This window comes from Dipodomys ordii, unplaced genomic scaffold (genome assembly GCF_000151885.1).
Source record: "Dipodomys ordii isolate 6190 unplaced genomic scaffold, Dord_2.0 Scaffold125, whole genome shotgun sequence".
In the NCBI taxonomy this organism is placed as follows: domain Eukaryota; kingdom Metazoa; phylum Chordata; class Mammalia; order Rodentia; family Heteromyidae; genus Dipodomys; species Dipodomys ordii.
Window position 1 is genome coordinate 4,047,255 of NW_012267341.1, and position 20,135 is coordinate 4,067,389.

General features: G+C 39.9%; 1 protein-coding gene across 3 annotated transcripts in view; it reads right to left on the reverse strand.

Annotated features, from left to right (window-relative positions):
- Ttc17 (tetratricopeptide repeat domain 17) overlaps positions 1-20,135 on the reverse strand; it is a 79,761-nt gene that overhangs the window by 59,324 nt on the left and 302 nt on the right. Inside the window, exon 1 of one of the 3 annotated variants that reach the window (XM_013030023.1) lies at positions 16,694-16,746. The exons of the other annotated variants lie outside the window; for them this stretch is intronic. The gene's annotated coding sequence lies outside the window, so the exon portion shown is untranslated. Of the gene's footprint in view, positions 1-16,693; positions 16,747-20,135 lie in introns of those variants that run through there. 3 annotated transcript variants of the gene reach the window in all.

The window sequence follows — 20,135 nt, forward strand, 5'->3', positions numbered from 1 at the left end:
CGGACCAAAAAAGAAAAAAAAAAAAAGAAAAACTTAAGAAGTAGCTAGGTGTTGGTGGTTCATGCCTGTAATCCTAGCTACACAGGAGGCTGAGATCTGAGAATCATGGTTCAAAGACAGCGTGGGCAAGTTAAGTCCATGAAACTCTTATCTCAAGTTAACTATGAGAAAACTGAAAGTGGAGCTGTGGCTCAAAGTGGTAGAATGCTAGCCTTGAGTGAAAAAGCTCAGGAACAGTGCCCAGGCCTTAAGTTCTTCAAGCCCCACAACAGGACAGAAAAGCAAAGCAAAGCAAAGCAAAATATTTAAGAAGTATTTGACAATGAATGATAGAGTAATTTCCTTAGAGAAAAAAATCTATATTCAAAAATGTTATTACTGTATAGTAACAACAAAAAAGAGATAGTTGTGTTTTGGTAGTACATTCTATACTTGAATAGATTTGGAAGCAACAAAAAGAAATAAGCAACTTTCTTTTTTTCTTTTTTGGTGCTGGTCCTGGGGCTTGAACTCAGGGCCTGGACACTGTCCCTAAGCTTTCTTGATCAAGGCTAAGTGCTCTACCACTTGAGTCACAGTTCAATTTCTAGCTTTTTGATGGTTAATTGGAAAAAAGTCTCATGGGCTTTCGGGCCTGGGTTGGCTTTGGATGGTGATCCTTAGATTTCAGTCTCTTGCCAGGACCACAGCAAAGTACCTACTTTTGAAGGCTATATACAGAAGTCATAAAGAGAAGTTGACCTTGAGATTTATTACTTACAATTTGTGTTCTCAGGGTCAATAGGTAAGATGTAAGAAAACTAAAACCTCATATACTGATAGCAGGCTTATTTTTAGAACATTGACCACATATATCAAAATGTTAAAAGCATGTAATCTTGCCAGGCACCAACAGCTTATACATGTAATCCTAGCAACTTAAAAAGCTGAGAAGGGAGGTTTGTGGTTCAAAGCCAGAACAGGCAGAAAAGTCCATGAGACTAAACCAGCAAAAAACCAGAAGTGGTTGATGGCAAGCCTAAGACATTCTTAAATAAGCAAAGCTGTATGCAAAGGCTACTCAGTACAATATTCTTGGCTGTTTAAAAGACAAAAGAAAGGGAAAAAAATCACTGAACTTGATCAATAAAGAAACGGAGCTTCCATCAGAAAGAATGACATTGCCTCATTTGTAAGGAAATGGAAAGTCTTGGAAAAAATTATACAGTGATCCCTAACCTATCTCGGGAGTTACATTCCAGAGACCCCCGTGAGAGGTGAAAATCCATGAAGTAGCATTGTTAGTTATATAGTTGTCCCTTCCTATATCGAGAATCACTTCTTGCTACATCTTCTACTTCGAGGATTTTCACTTACGACAGGTCTCTGGAACCTAACTCCCACTGTAGGTAAGGGATCATTATGTGTTTTGTTTTGTTTTGAAACCTGTGATACAGTGAAGCCACAATAAGTGAACTGTAGAGGGACTACTGTAAGTCAAGTAAGCCAGACCCAAAGAAATATAGGCTGTATGGTTTCCCTCATTTGTAATAACTACAATGCACCTATAAATCTACAAGTAAACCCAATGGACAATAAAAGACAAATAATTACAGCTGGACATGATTAATTAAACAGCAATCTAAACATTCACATAGTGAGGACAAAGGAAGATATTCTTAGAAGAGGATTACAAGGGCTCAATAGCTATCTATGTGTTTAAGATCGTACAAAATGATGCTTATCAAAATGAACATCAAGAAACAGAAGAGTTTTTTTTTTAAATTATACTGTTTGTGGGTCTCCCCCCTTTTCTTCTTTACAAAGTCTTTGGTTTATTCCCTTCTGTTTTTGATTTCTGTACCCTTTGTCTTGTATATATGTTTCTCTGATTTGGGTAGGGGAAAGGGAAGCACAGAAACAGTGGGACAAAGGGTGAACTAATACAGCAGTGAAACCCACTAGACACCATGCTGGAAATGAACTATACAACTTGGGGAGGAGGGGAATTGGGAAGGGAAAAACCAGGAGAGAATAAGGGAGGGGGTGACACTTAAAAAAATGCACTGAATCATGTAACTGTAACCCTTCTGTAAATCACCTTTACAATAAAATAACATAAACTAAACAACAACAACCAGAGACCCAAGCCAGTAGCCAGTGGTTCAAGCCTGTAATCCTAGTTACTCAGGAGGCTGACAGCTGAAGATCATGGTTTGAAGTCAGCCCAGGCAGGAAAGTCCATGAGACATTCTTTATCTCCAATAAACTACTCAGAAAAAGCTGGAAGTGGTACTGTGGCTCAAGAGGTAGAGCATTAGCCTTGAGCAAAAAGAAGGTCTGGGACTTGCAAAAGAAAGAAAGAAAGAGAGAGGGGGGGAGGGAGGGAGGGAGGGAGGGAGGGAGGGAGGGAGGGAGGGGAAGGGAGGGAAAGGAAAGGAAAGGATAGGAAAGGAAAGGAAAGGAGGAAGGAAGAGAAAAAACCCATAAACTGAGACCCAGTGCCCAACAGAATGGAACATAGAGGAAAACAGAAAGATTATAGACAGTGGCAAGAGTGTAAAAGAGCTTTACGTATGTAGGAAGCCAACATATGCTCCCTCTGCATCTATGTCCAGACCTCAAGAGGTAGTTACTTGGTTGATGAAAAATTTAGTTTAGAAAAACACTGGGTAAGAGCAACAAATATGGTAGTATAATACTTTTGGTTCAAACTATCTAACTAAGCCATTTCTCTGATAATACTTTGTTGTTTTTTTTTTTAATTTTTGAGTTTAGCAAGAAAACTGCAGCTAGAAGAGATACCAAGATACAACTATCAGCAGAAGGGAAGGGAGCCCACTGACAGCTGATTCTCTTTTTGAAGTGACAAGTGGCATGGCTTTCTGCCAGATAAAGGTTTAGCAAAGAAAGACGTATATCCTGATATATTGTTATTGCAGTACCTTCCAGTTTTTAAATTTTAAGATGTTTTAACGATTATCTTTTGCAAATGCCAGCTGAATTTTCTCTCCTTTCATAAACCTTTTCTCCTCAGAACATAAGAGGATGTTGGACAACTTTTTAAGTATCATAACATCTACTCAATCATCAATAAGTGTTTATTAAGTCTACAAGCAAGGTCCACCATTCAATAGTTGAAACTTATCCACTCCTATGTTACATACAACTTGTGAAAGGATGGTAACATGTTCCAAAATATTTAGCATTTAGAAGAGGCTACTACAAGTCCAGGAGTGAAATGTGGCCGGTAATAGAAGTAGATTAGAAAAGGCATAGTGCAAACATAAAACTTGAAAGTACTTCCTGGCTGTTTCACAAGGGACAAACAACCTAACAAATTTCTACTACCATATGGTGGGATGAATGGATACTCAGAACAATGTACCTGAATCATAAAGAAAAAGAATTATTTTCATCTACTCTAAGAAAATGAAGAAACATGAAGTACATTTAAAATGTACTTCAGGAAAAAATCTGATCAAGCATTTAGAAATCTGGCCATGTGCAAAACTGGTTACTCACCTGTAGAAAACTAAAGCTCGATCCTTATATATCACCCTGCACCAGAATCAACTCCAAATGGATCAAAGACCTCGAAGTCAAAGCAGACACCCTGAAAACATTACAGGAAGGAATAGAAGAAACTCTAGGGCTCCTTGGCACAGGCTGAAATTTTCTTAATAGAGACCCAGAAACACAACAAATCAAAGAAAGGTTGGACAAATGGCATTGCATGAAACTGCAGAGCTTCTGCATGGCGAAGGACATAGCTAGCAAGATCAATAGAAAGCCCACGGATTGGGAGAACATCTTCATTAGCCATATAAGGGACAAGGGTCTCATATCTAAAATACACCTGGAACTCAAAAAATTAAATCCCCCAACAACAAATCCTCAAAGAAACAACTGCCTGATAAATAAGTGGGCTAAAGACTTAAAGAGAAACTTCTCTGAAGAGGAAAGAAGGATGGCCAATAAACACATGAAGAAATGCTCAACTTCTCTAGCCATAAAAGAAATGCAAATCAAAACAACACTGAGATTCCATCTCACCCCAGTTAGAATGGCTATAATCTTGACATCTAATAACAACAGATGCTGGAGGGGATGTGGCCAAAAGAGTCCTACTACATTGCTGATGGAAAGGCAAACTTGTTCAACCACTTTGGAAAGCAGTTTGTAGGTTCCTCAAAAGACTCCACATAGAACTCCCCTATGACCCAGCAATCCCACTTTGGGCCTTTACCCAAACGATCACAAACAAGGGTATACTAAAGCTACCAGCACAACTACTGCAGCATTACTCTCCATAGCTAAGATATGGAACCAACCCAGATGCCCCTCAGTAGATGAATGGATCAAGAAAATGTGATACATATATATATATGTATATATATACATATATATATGTATATATATGTGTATATATATATGTATGTATATATATATATATATATAATATACACATACACAGTGGAATTCTATGCCTCCATCAGAAAGAATGACATTGCCCCATTTGTTAGGAAATGGAAAGACTTGGAAAAAATTATACTAAGTGAAGCAAGCAAGCCAGGCCCAAAGAAACATAGGTCCCATGGTTTCCCTTATTTGCAATAACTGTTTATGTCTAAGACAAGCAGAAAAGTCAAAAGCTATGCACATATGACCATATAAGATGATGTTAAGTGAAACGAACCCCAAGACAGGGACACAAGTGTTGTGTTTTTTTTCCTTGCTATTGTTTTTCATGTACTTATACTCTGATTTTTTTTGTTTCTTTAGTATGTTCCTCCCCCATAGTATAACCCATTTTCACTGTATTTGATTCCAGTGCCCTGCATCTTGTAAATACACTTTTCTAATTTAGGGAGGGGAAGATAAAAAACAAAATACTTAAATAGGGATATAAGTTGATCCATTATAACAACAAGATGTAGAAGACACTATGTTTAAAATGAACTTTACAACTTGGGGCGGGGGAGTAGTTGGGGAGGTAGGAAGGAAGGGATGGTGGGGAAAAACAAAAGAGGAGGCAACAATGCTTGATAGGAAATGTACTCATTACCTTATTCATGTAACTGCAATCCTTCTGTACAGTATTTTTACAATAAAAAACGTATTAAAAATATGGCCATGTGGACTTCCATTTTCTAGAACAAATTATTCTCCAACAGTTCCAGGTAAACAGTTTCACTATGAGTATAGTGATTTATTTTAGTAAAGAAAATGCCAAACCATCCCATGCAAAATTTTCACTTGAAAACATTATAAAAGTACATGTATTCACGCCAGGAGCCAGTGGCTCACGACTGTAATCCTAGATACTCAGGAGACTGAGATCTGAGGATTGTGGTTCAAAGCTAGCCTGGGCAGGAAAGTCTGTGACACTCTTATCTGCAATTAACGACTAGAAAACTGCAAGTGGCACTGTGGCTCAAGTGATAGAGCTCTTGCCTGAGCTGAAGAACTACAGAGACAATGCCCAGGCCAGAGACAGTGCAAGCCTCATGACTGACCAAAAAAAAAAAAAAAGTACATGTATTCAATTAAATGTAATAGTAGTAAATATTTTACACATATAAACTTTATATTCATATATTTCATTTGTGTTATCTCTAATTAACTAGGACATTATTATTAGCTACTTCTCCAATCCAGAGCCCTATGATAGTGAATTCAGAAAATCCACGTTAAACTTAGTAATTCAACTGGATTTTTGCATAACATTCCAATGAGTATTTCATAGTTTAGAAAGTGTTGATGCTATTTCTAAAACTCTGCCTTTTTTTTTTTTTTTTTTGCTTTGGCCAGTAGTGGGGCTTGATCTCAGGGCCTGGGCACTGTCTCTGAGCATTTGTACTCAAGGCTAGCACTCTACCACTTGACCCACAACGCTACTTGTTGCTTTTTCTGAATAGTATATTGGAGATAAGAGTCTCTCAGACTTTTCTGCAGGGGCTGGCTTCAAACAATGATCCTCAGATCTCAGCCTCCTGAGTAGCAAGGATTACAGGCATGAGCTACCAGTGTCCAGCTGTGTAACTTTTTAAAAAGCTGTTTTTCCTTTGTGGTTTGGACTCAGAGCAAGCTCTCTATCACTTAGTTCATGCCCTCTTTGTGACTCTTTTCAGTCTCTTTTGCCTTGTAAATGTTGCTTCTTCCTTCTACTTGGAAAGAAGCAACTGTCTATCTCTATGCTTTTGGTAAAGGCCAAATGACTTGATTCAAATGACGTAACTTTTCACAGTACTTAATACATACTTCCACAGCAACATTCTGTAAGTTTTAATGGTATTCTTCTGTGTATTTATCAAACAACATGGGAAATGCAATAGCAGTTTGATATTACTATATGTCTGACTCTAACAAAACTTTCATGTATTCCTCTTCCTACTATCGGTGTAATAGACTGAGTAAATGTCAGGCACTTCCTATGCTGCTGCTAGTTTGATGACAGTGTTTGATTGGTTTTTGTTAGCTACTCCATCTCCATTTCCTAATATCACTGATCTCTGCTTAGAAAGGAGGTAAAGTGATGAGGCCACCAGGGGCCAGGAGCTAAATAAGAATTGAAGCAAATTACCTTCCCTACTGGAGCATCTACTTATTTACTGTCAAATAACTTCTAAAGTTCTTTCCATCTCTAAATCCTAACCCTATAAAAGTTTTAATATACCATAAAAAGCACTACATTTTTAGTAGGCTTATCTAGCAGTCTTATCCCTGAAAATAAACTGAAATTCAAATGAAGGAAATGATCATGCTTTCAGTTTACCATGCAAATTCTTTTTTTTGTCGGTTGTGGGGCTGTCTGGGCCTGGGTGTTGTCCCTGAGCTCTTCAGCCCAAGGCAAGTGCTCTACCACTTGAGCTACAGTGCCACTTGCTGTTTTCTGGGGGAGATAACAGTCTCATGGATTTTCCTGTTGGCTGGCTTTGAACTGCAATCCTCAGATCTCAGCCTCCTGAGTAGCTAGGATTATAGGCGTGAGCCACTGGCGCCTGGCTTACCATGCAAATTCTTACTTGCTCTGGAGAAGGAAGATTTTCTAAGTTAAGAATTCAAAGTTTCTTTTAAATTCTCACGTCAAATTAAACCAGGGATCCAAGTAACTGGTTATTTCTGAGCAATTAAGCTATTCTTGTATCATAGGCAAAGTGAGCTCTTAGTTCTTATGATTCGTCATTCTAGCAAAGATTAAATTTTTTTCTGATTTTAAGCTGTCTGTTACTATAAATTCAAACAACATATACTACATAGTTTTATATTGTTAGATGCTATTATGGTATATATACTATATATTGTTTATGTTTATAGGAACACATAGGAAGAAAATAAAAATCACTTGAAATCTCATCCTCAAAGGTATCTGTTGCTAGACAGGTAAATATGTCAGGCAGAATATCTTCTATATACATACAGCTAAGCAAATGTTTTCAGAAAAAAAGCAACAACATATCTATGTTATATTCTTCCCTTCCCTACTCATCCCCATATACCATTAGATAAAACCCATAAATATGGAATTACATCATTATTTATAGTGTCAAAGGGAATGTACTTTGAGACTCTGCAGGATTATTCTCTTTTTGTTTGTGTTTTCTGTTCAACAGTAAACAGTATTACTTAAATTAATAAAGCATTTCATTTTTTTAAAAGTTCTATTTACACATCATGTTGTAAACATGAAGCATGTTTTACTTTAACAAGCTATAATGCCAAGAATAAGCTCAAGTTTGAAGAACAAACTCACAGTTTTCCCTAATATATTCATGGAGATGAAGACCCAGAAAGAATCCCTTTAAATAGTAATCCCTTCTATATTTTTTTCTGTTCTGTACCTTTTCTCCAATTTTCATACTCAAATTGAGTTCACTGCTATTGACAAATGACTACCCAAGGAGTATTTCCACCATGGACTACTACAGTGGCAAGCAAGGTGAGTTTTGTTTTGTTTTTGTTGGTCGTGGGGCTGGAACTCTGGGTCAGGGCGCTGTCCCTCAGCTGTTCAGCTCAAGGCAAGTGCTCTATTGCTTGAGCCACAGCACTACTTCCGGTTTTCTAGTGGTTTATTGGAGATAAGAGTCTCACAGACTTTCCTGCCAGGGCTGGCTTTGAACTGTGATCCTTAGATCTCAGCCTCCTGAGCAGCTAGGATTATAGGTGTGAGCCACAGGCACCCAGTTACAAGGTGAGTTTTAAAGGGAAGGGAAGGCAGCAAAGTCTGTTGTCAACATTGTTCATAAAACTCTCTTAGGTTTGATCACAATGAAACTTCATCTTCTTCCTGGTTTAAAAGGGCAAGTTGAAAATACCAGTATAACTTTGGCTTTTGAATAGGCCTTCATAGGCTGTTAAAACCAAGTATGTACTATGAACACATATTTATTAGGAACATTTAACGTATGAGTGCTGTAAATACTACTATTGCAGACTGTCAGGAGGGGGAAATGTTTTTATTAAAGATAACTTTGGCTACAATTTGCTAGAGTACTTGTATTTTTTCTGTTTCTGTGGTGCCAAGGAATCGAACCCAGGGCCTCATGCACGCAAGGCAAGCACTCTACCACTGAACTTCCCAGCCCTACTTGTATTTTTAAATGAGAAATTTAAAACCAGCCTCAGATTTGTAGAATATCAAAGTCATCAGCATTAAAACAAACTTTGCCAAGTGCAAGTGCTCAAAAGAATCCTCAGATCTTAGCGGCCAGCAGGAAAATCTATGAAACTCTTATCACCAATTAAGCAACAAAAAGCCAGAAGTGGAGCTGTAGGCTAAGTGGCAGAGTTCTCTAAAACTGTTCTTACATCACTCAGAACCGGATTTCAAGTCCCTGAACTAGCACGCGCACGCACGCACGCACACACGTACACACACACACACACACAAAACAAACTTTAAACAATCACATAGAATTTGTGGCCTTATATCCCTGTTTTCTAAAGTTTACTCTCAGCTACATTTTTGCCCTCTCATTTCTACAGTTCCTAGAACACACCTTTGTAAATGTTTCATATAATATAGATATGTGGAGCACACTGTATGGATATTTTCTAGATTTGAACATCTATATGTCAACCAATTTTATGAGAATTTTCATGTAAACAATCACCATTTTCCTGATGAGTGAGATAATCACCATTTTCTATACAAACATTTATCTAATTTACACATCCAACAAGTATATAAATAACATACAAAATAAAGAAGATAAAATTTTCAATTTTACAAGAAAAGAAAGTAGAATGTTGAATCATATCACAATAGTTATGGATGCTTTCCCTCTTTCCCTCTCTCCTTCCTGGCAGTACTGGCTTTTGATCTCAGGGCCTTTCCCTTGCTAGGCATGTGCTCAATTACTTTAGCCACACTCCCAGTCTAGTGCATTGTCTTGTTTGTGTATTTTATGACATTCTTGTAAACGAACATATTTCAGAAGCAACATTGCTGTTTTATATATAACTCAGAAATTACTGTAATTCAAGCAGCAAATATTTACTGAGCAAAGCCACAGGCAGAATAAAGGCCCAACAAAGAATACCATAACTTAATCTCTGAACCTCTGAATATATTATATTGCATGACAAAAAGGAATTAAGATATCAACCAGATGAAGACTGCTTTCATTAAGAGAATACAGCTTAGATTATCAGATGGGCAAAGTAAATCACAGAGTCCTTACTTTGGAATAGGGAGGTCAAACAGAGAGACATGACTAAGAAAGAATGGCCAGATGGATATACTACTGCTGGTTTTGAAGACTCAATCACACAGGACCAAGAGCCAGACAAATTCCACTTCTTAGAATTCATCTTACAGGGCTGGGAAGGTAGCTCAGTGGTAGAGCTCATGCCTTGCATGCCAGAGGCCCTGGGTTCGATTCCTCAGCATCACATAAGCAAAAAGAAAAAGCCAGAAGTGGTGTTATGGCTCAAGTGGTAGGGCTCTAGCCTTGAGCTGAAGAGCTGAGGGACAGAGCCCAGGCCCAGAGTTCAGGCCCCATGACTGGACCCCCCCCCAAAAAAAAAAGAATTCATCTTACATATATATTTATACATTTGCGATACATGAGTACATATGTTAACTTGCTGTGGCATTTTGACAGTAAGAAACTTAGAAATAATCTAAATATCTGCCACTACAAACTGATTAAATACATTATATGCTATCCAGTATACAACAGAATACTACCAGTCTTGAGAAAGAAGCTGGTAGGTTTTTATTTCTAACATAAACAGATGTCTAAGCCTTATTTTTAAGTTACCAAAAGCTAATTGTGATGGAAAAAGAAATCTGTAGAAGTGTTTGTATAGCCATAGAATTATTTAGGAAGAATACAGAAGTAACATTTCACTGTGATTCTGGCCATGAACCATTTTACAACTCCTGTGAAGAGACACTATGTTCTTAATTGGCCAGGACTCTTATTTACAACAGGGTGAATCAATAAATTGGCTTCTCATCTTTAAACACAGTCTCTGTTCCAAGCCACTCAACATGCTGACAATCTCTAAAATATTGTCTATGTATACAGACAATTCTCTCTCACTTATCCATTATTGCCTGAGTACATACACTGTTTTAGATATGGAATTACTTCACTGAAGAAAGCAAACTTACTATCTTCTTGAGAAAATAGGGCCATAAAAATATTTAATACAATGCAGTGACAGATGTAAGTGCTATGAAGAAAACTAAAGCAGAAGAAGAATACAGAATGATAGGAGACAATGCTTTAGAAAGAAATGTTAAGAAAAGAGATGCAGACACACTGTGAAAGCTGAGTTTTTGTTTGTTTGTTTTTTTTTTGGGGTCCGGGTCATGGGGCCTGAACTCTGGGCCTGGGCGCTGTCCCTCAGCTCTTCAGCTCAAGGCTAGCGCTCTACCACTTGAGCCATAATGCCACTTCCGGCTTATTTCTTTTTGCTTATGTGGTGCTGGGGAATCGAACCCAGGGCCTCATGCATGCAAGGCAAGCACTCTACCACTGAGCCATCTTCCCACCCCCAAAAGCTGAGTTTTGAAGTTGCTAGTTATGATAATACCTGCAAAGGAAGACGCAAAAGCAAAGGTCCAAAGTGAGAAACAAGTTTGATGGGTTTAAGAAAATCCCAAAAGCTGTTACTGCTGAAATGTAGCACATCATCCAAGGAGGAAAGTGGTATCTGAAGCTGGAGAAGTGACTATGTCACAGGATTTTGGGGGCCTTGTAGGGCACAGCAGAAACTTTAGGACTTAATTGTTGTGTGTGATGAGAAACCACTAAAGGTGTCCTGATACTTTGTTTTGCTTCTATCTTAAAGGGAATCACATGACCAGATCGATATACATGTGTATACATATATATATGTGTATATATATATGTATATCAATATATGTATATCGATCTGGTCATGTATTTCCCTTTGAAAAAAAAATATATATATATGCATGCGTGCTTGTGTGTGTGTGTGTGTGTGTATACATATATACACACACACACATTTTAGCTGCTTCTGGGGAGAAGAGAAACTATGTTGCTAAAGGGGAAGCAAGGAGCCAGTTAAGGACAGCACAGGATAGGATCAGGAGGGAAAGATATAGGGATATAGACTAAGATTGTAAATGTAAAGACATGGCTAGATTCCAATGCATTTGGAAGTAAAGCTGACACATTACTGTTCAGTTGGGTATGAAATGTGAGAACAAGAGAAGTCAAGGAAGAAAACAGTATCTTAGACCTGAGCATCTAGTGAATGGGAGAACAGGTTTGGTGGGTAGAAAACTAAGAGTTTGGGATATGACATATTTGTGATGTCTATGAGACAGCTAAGCAGAGATGTCTAAAAAGCAGCTGGGTGTATGAGTCTGAAGCTCAAGGGAGGTTGCTGCAGATAAGATTTGGGTGGTCCTCAGACTACACAAAATCTGCTGATATATACATGCACAGAGAGAGAAAGGGGAAGCCCCAACACTTAATACTCATCAAAGAATTCAAGGGGAAAGAATACAACCTTCTGGTCAGGGCTTTAGGAAAAAAGTCATGTCCTGGCAGCCAGGTATGAAAATAAATCAGTAAGGTAGAAGGGCAAATGCTGAGTTGCTAAGAGGTAAGTGAGATTACTGAGAATTAAATTTGATAATGAGGAAAGCCCTGAGTGTTTTGACAAGAGCTGTAGAGGTGAAGGATTACAATGGCTTTAAATGAGAACAGGAGGAGGAATCTGTCTACACCAACATCTCTTTGAACATGTCTGCTATAAACGCACAGAAGTTTCCCTTGATTTTGCATCTGGCATAAAGGAATTTAGCTGAGAGACAGGCATTGCTTATATCCTGCTCCCTATCTTTTGGAGTGCAAAGCAGAGCTAATTTTGACTTGACTGACTCGCAAGCCCTTTTATTCTTCACTGCCAGAGTGCCTTCTGTTCACTTTCACAGTGCTGCTTCCAGAACTGAACAGCTGATTCTAATCCTTCCTCAAAAGTGCAGCTGCCATTTCTCATCTGTGTCAATCCTACCCTTTCTGATTGTGTTTTTGTTCATTATTTTTCTTTTCTTGAAGCTTCTCATACTTTTTCATATCTGTTCAATGAAGATGATCTTTTAGATCTGACATCAGCAACAAAGAGGGTGATTTCCCTTGCAGAGAAGAACCTGTCCGCAGTAGCTAAGTAAAAGTGTGAACTCTGAAATTTTGGCCCTTTCTTCCCTCTGTTGTGTGTGTGTGTGGGGGTGTCTAAGGACAAGTTAGATGGTTACTCAGAGCTTTCAAGTCTTCAGGAAGTCTGATGTTTCCTTTATGCTAAGTATCCAGTTGATGATCACACTAGTGAATACTGTGAGGCTTTATTCAAACGATATGACAGAAACCACTTATCCAACTTGCCTGTCATTCAGTTAATGGTAGGTATAGCAACTTTGGCAACGTAAGAGATGCTAGAGCTGTATAGATGGATGCAGCTACTCCCTTCATGGAACATGTGTGGTTCTTGTAGGATATTTAAATGAGTATGTGGATACTTCATGGTGCAGTGAATGCTTTCAAAAGGAAATTCAAAGCCAGGCACCAGTGGCTCAAGCTTATAATACTAGTTCATGAGGCTAAGATCTGAGACAGAGGTTCAAAGTCACCCTGGACAGACATATGCCTTACTACTCCAATTAATCAGCAACAAGGGTGGGGGGTGGGGAGAGGATGGGAAAGGATGGGAAGGGGAAACAAAGGAGGAGGCTACAATGCTTGATAAGAAATGTACTCATTATTTTGCCCATGTAATTGTAACCCCTCTGTACAGTATTTTCACAATAAAAAAAAAACTTTCTAGGAAAAAAAAATCAGCAACAAGCTGGCTCAAAAATTAAGAGTGCCAGCCAAGCAGTGAGTGAAAAGGTTGAGTGAAAGCATGAAGCCTGGAGTTCAGGCCCCAATACCTACACCAAAAATAAATAGCCAGGCACCGGTGGCTCACACGTGTAATCCTAGCAACTCAGGAGGCTGAGATCTAAAGATCATGGTTTGAAGCTAGCCTAGGCAGAAAAGTCCATGAGACTTCAATGAACTACTTAGAAAAAGACAGGAGTAGTACTGTGGCTCAGGGACAGTGCCTAGGCCCTGAGTTCAAGCTATAATGCTATAAAAGAACACATAAAAGAATCGATGGTTCAGTTTTGGACATCATAGACGCTTCACTGGGAAAGGGATGTCTAAGTTATGAAGCAAGAGTTAACCAGATTGGAGTGCTGGAGACAACATGTAAAGGCCCAGGAGCACAGCATTTTTGGAGGAATGTCACAAAAGTGAGCAAGGCTAAATGTATATGTGCTATGCTGGACTGAGGCACTCAAGAAATGATCGCATTTAAAGATGGGAAGGAAGGCAGATAAGGTCACAAGACATGGTAAAGGATCTGGGTCATCTCCTGAGAAATGCATCAAAAGGATAAGAGTAGTTTTCTCTGGGGAGTAAGCAAGAGTTGAGGGTACTTTGTTTTATTATTTTACTCTAGTTGTTTATTAGATGTTTATTTTCCCAATGCTACAAATGACTGCTGTAATTCAACTGTAATGAAACAGTTTTAGCTGCCCTTGGACTTCTCCATCTCACTCTTGCTTGGCGGGTACTCTACCACTTGAGGCATAGTAGGTTGATATTTGCTCTCCTGGAGCTGGTGCTCATGCCTGTAATCCTAGCTACTCAGAGGGCTGAGATCTCAGGATCACGGTTCAAAGCCAGCCCAGGCAGGCTCTTATCTCCAATAAAACCACTAGAAAACCGGACTTGGCGCTGTAGCTTAAGTGGTGGAGTGCTCGCCTTGAACTGAAGAGCTTAGGGACAGCGCCCAGGGCCAGAGTTCAAGCCCTAGGACCCACCAAAAAAAAAAAATTGCTCAATATGTAATTAGCAACATTAAAGTAATAGTTTACATCTGTGTATTTCTAAGCTTCTGACTGCTTTATAGCATAAACAAAGTTAGTATGTAGATGACTTACAACGGTAGACAATATCTGAAAACAAATGGACTGAACCAGAATCACTTTGTTGATAAGGTCCAGAGCAAATGGCAAATATTAAAAGGGGTTTAGCAATTTAGTATGTAGTCTCCAAGGTATGTCTTGCTTATAAAAAAAGAAACAGTGCTTGATAACAGAAAGATGGTTTTCTTTTTGAAAAATGCTGAAATAGAGCTGTCTACTTCACAGTGCCACTTGGATGCTCTTTAAGATTAATCAAATTACTTAACACCAGGCCCAGATTAAAGCATTAATTCACTTGTAATCTATTAAGGACGAATGGGTAAGAGATTCAGCTTCTTTGTTAACTAAATCTGATAGTTCTTCTTTGGGTCCCAGTATCTGAAATACTTTACCAAGCCCTTTACCTAGAGCTTCAGAGTGTTAGTGCTGTTGGGAATCCCTTTTGTTGCCAGTGATTAAAAAGATATGTACTCCCAAGACATTTGCCTAATTGAAGGCAAAATGTTTAAGTAATTGCCAAAGGAATTCACACTTACTTAGGGCTCTCTCACTTTTGTCTACTCCCAATCTCAATTTATTATGAAATATTTCACAAATATAAAGCAACTGAGAGAAGGTATTTACTTCATTATTTCCACTTTGGCTTTTATATTTCTTCTCATTCCTAGTTGGTATTATGAAAAGAAAATAATTTCACACAGTACAAAGAGCTCACTTACAGGCTACTATAGACCAATGCATTTCTATTTAGCTAACTGCCACTCATTAGCTGTGTAACTCTGGGTCATTTTCTGGAAAACTGTACCATGTATTTTGAAAGAATTTTATCCAAATCTAAAACTCCATGGTCCTAACATGAGACGAGAAGAAAAACAAATGTTACTTTATGAGAGCATGGCTAATAATGACACCTTAAATTTTTAGACATCAATTTCTAAAGAAAAAGAAATAGGTCAGAGGCAATGAATCCTGTGCTAGAAGTACAGTTTCTTGTTTTAATAAGCTTGAAACTAACAAATTGGCAACATGTTGAGAGCATTTGTTGGTTGGTACAAAGTATGGAACATAAAATTTCTACAGAAATTAGATGATATGCTGGGCATTGGTTGCTCACGCCTGTAGCCCTAGCTACTTAGGAGGCTGATATCTGAGAATAGTGGTTCAAAGCCAGCCTGGACAAGTAAAGTCCATGAGACTCTTATCTCCACAATTAACTATCAAAATGCTGGAAATGGTACTGTAGCTCAAAGTAGCAGAGCACTGGCTTTGAACACAAAATCTCAGGGACAGTGTCTAGACCCTGAGTTCACGCAGCAGGACCTTAGCATGTATGTATGCACACGTGTGCCCATGTGCGCGCGCGTACACGTGCGCACACGCGCACGCACACACACACACACACACACACACACAGAAATGAGATGAAATACAGTGATTAGGTTCTTAAACTAATTTTCAAAGCTTATTTAACATTTGAGGCAAGTGAGTTTCAGGCATTAAAAAAAAATAAAATGAATAGGCCAAATGCCAGAGGCTCACTCTTGTAATCCTAGCTACTCAGGAGTGTGAGACCTAAGACGGTGGTCTGATGACAGCCTGGACAGACAAACCCAAGAGACTCTTATCTCCAATTAACTGGTAAAAAGACAGAAGTGGAGGTCTGGCTCAAGTGGTAAAGTGCCAGCTTTGAGCAGAAAAAGCCAAGCAAGAGTGCAAGGCCCTGAGTTCAAGCCCCAGTATGAACACACACACACACACACACGCACGCAATATTGCCACACGAATACTTAAGCAAAGAGAACATCAAAATTAAAGAAAAAAATATTTATCTTGAAACTTATTCTTCACAGTCAACCAAAAGTCCACTGACTGGATGATTCTGTATATCCTTATAATGAGCATACTCTTCAAGCCCATGGTCTGCAAATTAATAACCAGTGTTAAAACAAAGTGAGATCTGTCTTCCTAGTTGCCAAGTATAGGCAACAGTGGGGGATTGAAGATATGCCAAAGCCCAAAGCTGAGAGCAAAGCACAGGATTGGAGTGAGGGGACCTTTTCTTAGCCTTCCTCGGCTCACAGTGGGAGAATTTAGCAACTGGAGTATTCTTTTCACATCCCAGCTCTAGGATTCCCTAGACCATATTTAGTGGCAGTTCAAGAACACTCAGTCGTAAAGCTAGGGAGTGTATATGCCCTTGCTGAGGTAGGGATTATGGAAGAAACAATTCCCTGGTTTGACATAAGTACTTACCTGCTGCCCCTAGCAGCCCCAGCTCTGACTGGGAAGACATTGAACCCACTTATGGACAGTGGAGTTTCTAATATATGCATATTCACAAGTCTGCAGTAGGGAACTGGTGGATCCGTATCTTCAGGGTCTACTAAGGGTTGAGATATGAAAATCAAGTCAATATTCACTTCTCTTGGTAATGACTCCTTGCTGAACTTTTGACTTTAACTGTAACTATGGAAAGTGTCCCTATTTAAATTTAAACCTTGGGCTGTTTACATTTTTATTTCTTAGATATTTCTCCATATTCACTGTGGAAAATAATGGCCTATTATATTTAATTTGGATAGGTTTAACTATCTCAGTTTCAATCAGAGAGACATCAGCAACTAATTTTTTAAGATTTGCAGCTTCAGTTTGCCCTTAGATCTTTTTATACGAGATCATTTTAAAATTGAAATGATACTTCTGCTCTCAATCAGATAATAAAACCAAGGATAAGCAGCAGGTATTTACTAAGTCAACACACATTACAAAGGTTTTAGTTAATTCTGTTTCTGAAGTACAAATAGATCTATAGATAGTAATGGTATCTCTTACTTGGTTATGTATATCTCAATGTGAAAATTAATTACAATTAAAACCGGCTAGGTGCCGGTGGCTCACATCTGTAATACTAGCTACTCAGGAGGCTAAGATCTGAGGATAGTGGTTCAAAGCCAGCCCAGGCAGGCCCGTGAGACTCTTTATTTCCAATAAACCACCAGAAAACTGGAAGTGGCACTGTATCTTAAGTGGTAGAGTGCTAGCCTTGAGCAGAGGAGCTGAGGAACAGCACCCGGGCCCTGAGTTCAGCCCCACAACCAACAAAAAAAAAAACAAACCCAAATAACAATAAAAACAAAAAATGAGTTTAGATTCTATGTGCATTCAAATTATTACCAGGAAAGGATGAATGAGTAATGCATAGTTTATCAGAGTGACACTTAAAATCTGTTTATATTATTTAACTTTTATTTATATGTGCTGCTTTTCCCTCATGAAATCCAACTTGCAACCTCTTTTTAAGACTATAGACAGCAACTTTTCTTTTGATATACAATTTCATGACTACTTGAAATTTTTCATGGTTGCCTGGACTTTATGTAAATTTGATGTAAATGTAAGTATAGGAAAGTCTTAAAAAACGAATGAAAAGAATCAATAAAAAAAATATGAGAGCCGGGTGCGGGTGGCTCATGCCTGTAATCCTAGCTACTCAGGAGGCTGAGATCTGAGGATCACGGTTCAAAGCCAGCCTGGGCAGGAAAGTCATGAGACTCTTATCTCAATAAACTACTAGAAAACCAGAAGTGGCATTGTGGCTCAAGCAGTAGAGCGCTCGCCTTGAGCTGAAAAGCTTAGGGACAGTGCCAGGGCCAGAATTGGAGCCCCATGACGAACAAAAAAAAAAAAAAGAGGATTCTAGGTGCTAATGTCTCATGCTTGTAATCCTAGCTACTCAGGAGCTGAGACCTGAAAGATCAAGGTTCAAAGCTTCTCTGGGCCGGAAAGTTCTTGAGATTCTGTCTCCAATAAAACAGCAAAAAGTTGGATTGGAAGTGTGGGTAAAGTGGTAGAGCACCAGCCATGAGCAAAGCTCAAGCTCAAGCCCTAGTACTGGCACTTATGCCAACACAACACACACACACACACACACACACAAATCTTGCTTTCTGAACTTTAACTACTCACAACAGAGTCTAGGTTGCAGAGATTCAAAAAATTCTTCAGCTTTTCCTCCTTTTTCTGAGGCAAATAACCAACAACCCCTCTTTTTCCCTACTAAGACATATGTATCCATGTGAAAAAGAAGAGATTTGTTAAAGTGCAAAACTAAATCAGGTTTCATTTTCCCACTGCAATGTTCAGCACATAAATAATACATTTTTACCAGTTTCACTCTTTAGATGGGCTGCTACTTTTTAGCTGAGTGGCAGGACACCAAAATGGGAAAGGAGAAGTCAATGTCATAGAATATAAATAGCTGTGGCCAAGAAAATATATAGCACAAGAGCCAATAGGAGAAGGGCTCCCCAAACTGAGCAGAAGTGACTTACTTCCATGTTTCCCTTCATGAGCACCTGAGGGAGAACCACCGTTAGAAATTAAAAGGTGGAAGTAACCAGAGCTGGTACAAGATTTCCAATCATACATCAGAAAGACAAACTTGCAGTAATTCCTAGGATTCCTGGGGCACACATATATACATCTCAAGGCTTAGTACTCTAATGAGAAGGAAACTTTTTCTAATGTAAGCTGCATAATCATGTCTGTTTAACCTGCATTATAAAACTTATCACCAGGCAAATAAAAATCTTCATCTCACTTTAAAGAAAAGTAAACCTTACACTGTGTTCCATTCACCGTTCACTACAGTCAACCCAATGGCCCAACAATTGCCCTTTACAACATCTGAACCTTACAAACGTTTGAGATCAGTTTTCTTAAGTCGCAGACGCACACACTTCACTTTCTAAATGCGGAGCGTTACTTGATGGTTCTCATGTGCTAGAAATCATAAGTTTACCAAGATTCTGTGACATCACACACACACACACACACACACACACACACACACACACACACACACACACACACACACACACACCCTCTTCAGACGCCAGCAGCATAAAGCAAATGCAGGCATCATAAAGTTATATAAGAAAAGCAGTCTCTCCTCTGAGGAATGAGTTCAGGCATTCAAGAATCCAGGAAACCGCATATCCTGCACACACGGGCTGGAACCACCGGAACTGGGTAACGAGAGAGAAACAATGCAAAGTACAGTACACCAGGAAATGAGAGCAAGTAATTGCCTGGGGAGGAGGGGGGGGGAGGACGGAGGGAAGATGCAGGCGATGCCACCCGAGGCATCTTCAAGCATTCCTTTGCAAGGACAGAGCGAGAGAGCTCGCGCGCGCGCAGTCTCTCCCGAGTCCCTTGCTGACCTGGGCACAGGGTCCAAGCTATCAACAGCGAACATCAACAAACCACTCCAGCCCGCAACCCATTCCGCCCGGCGGGTGGGTGGGAGAGGAGCCCGGAGGGAGCAGGGGCAGGGGCAGGCCAGGCTCCACAGCGACCGGGTGGAGGCGCGGGGGGTGGCGGGGCCCCCCGCTGTCACCGCCCCTGGCACTCGCGCAGACCCCGGCGCGGCCACCTGCTTTCGGCTTCCTCGGGGAGGGGTGGCGGGCGCGTGGGCCCGGAGGCCCGGGACGCGGGGCGGAGACCGAACAGGTGATGTCTCTCACCCCCTCCAGCACCAGAGATGGTCCGCCGGGGAAGGAAGGCGGAGAAGTTCCCGGACGGCCGCGGGCGGGCCGGGAGGCCAGGCGGGAAGGAAGGGCGGGGGTCGCAGGGCCCGGGACGTCCGGGCTGCCCTGGCCACGGCGGGGGAAGGGGAGGGAGGGGAGGCGGGCCG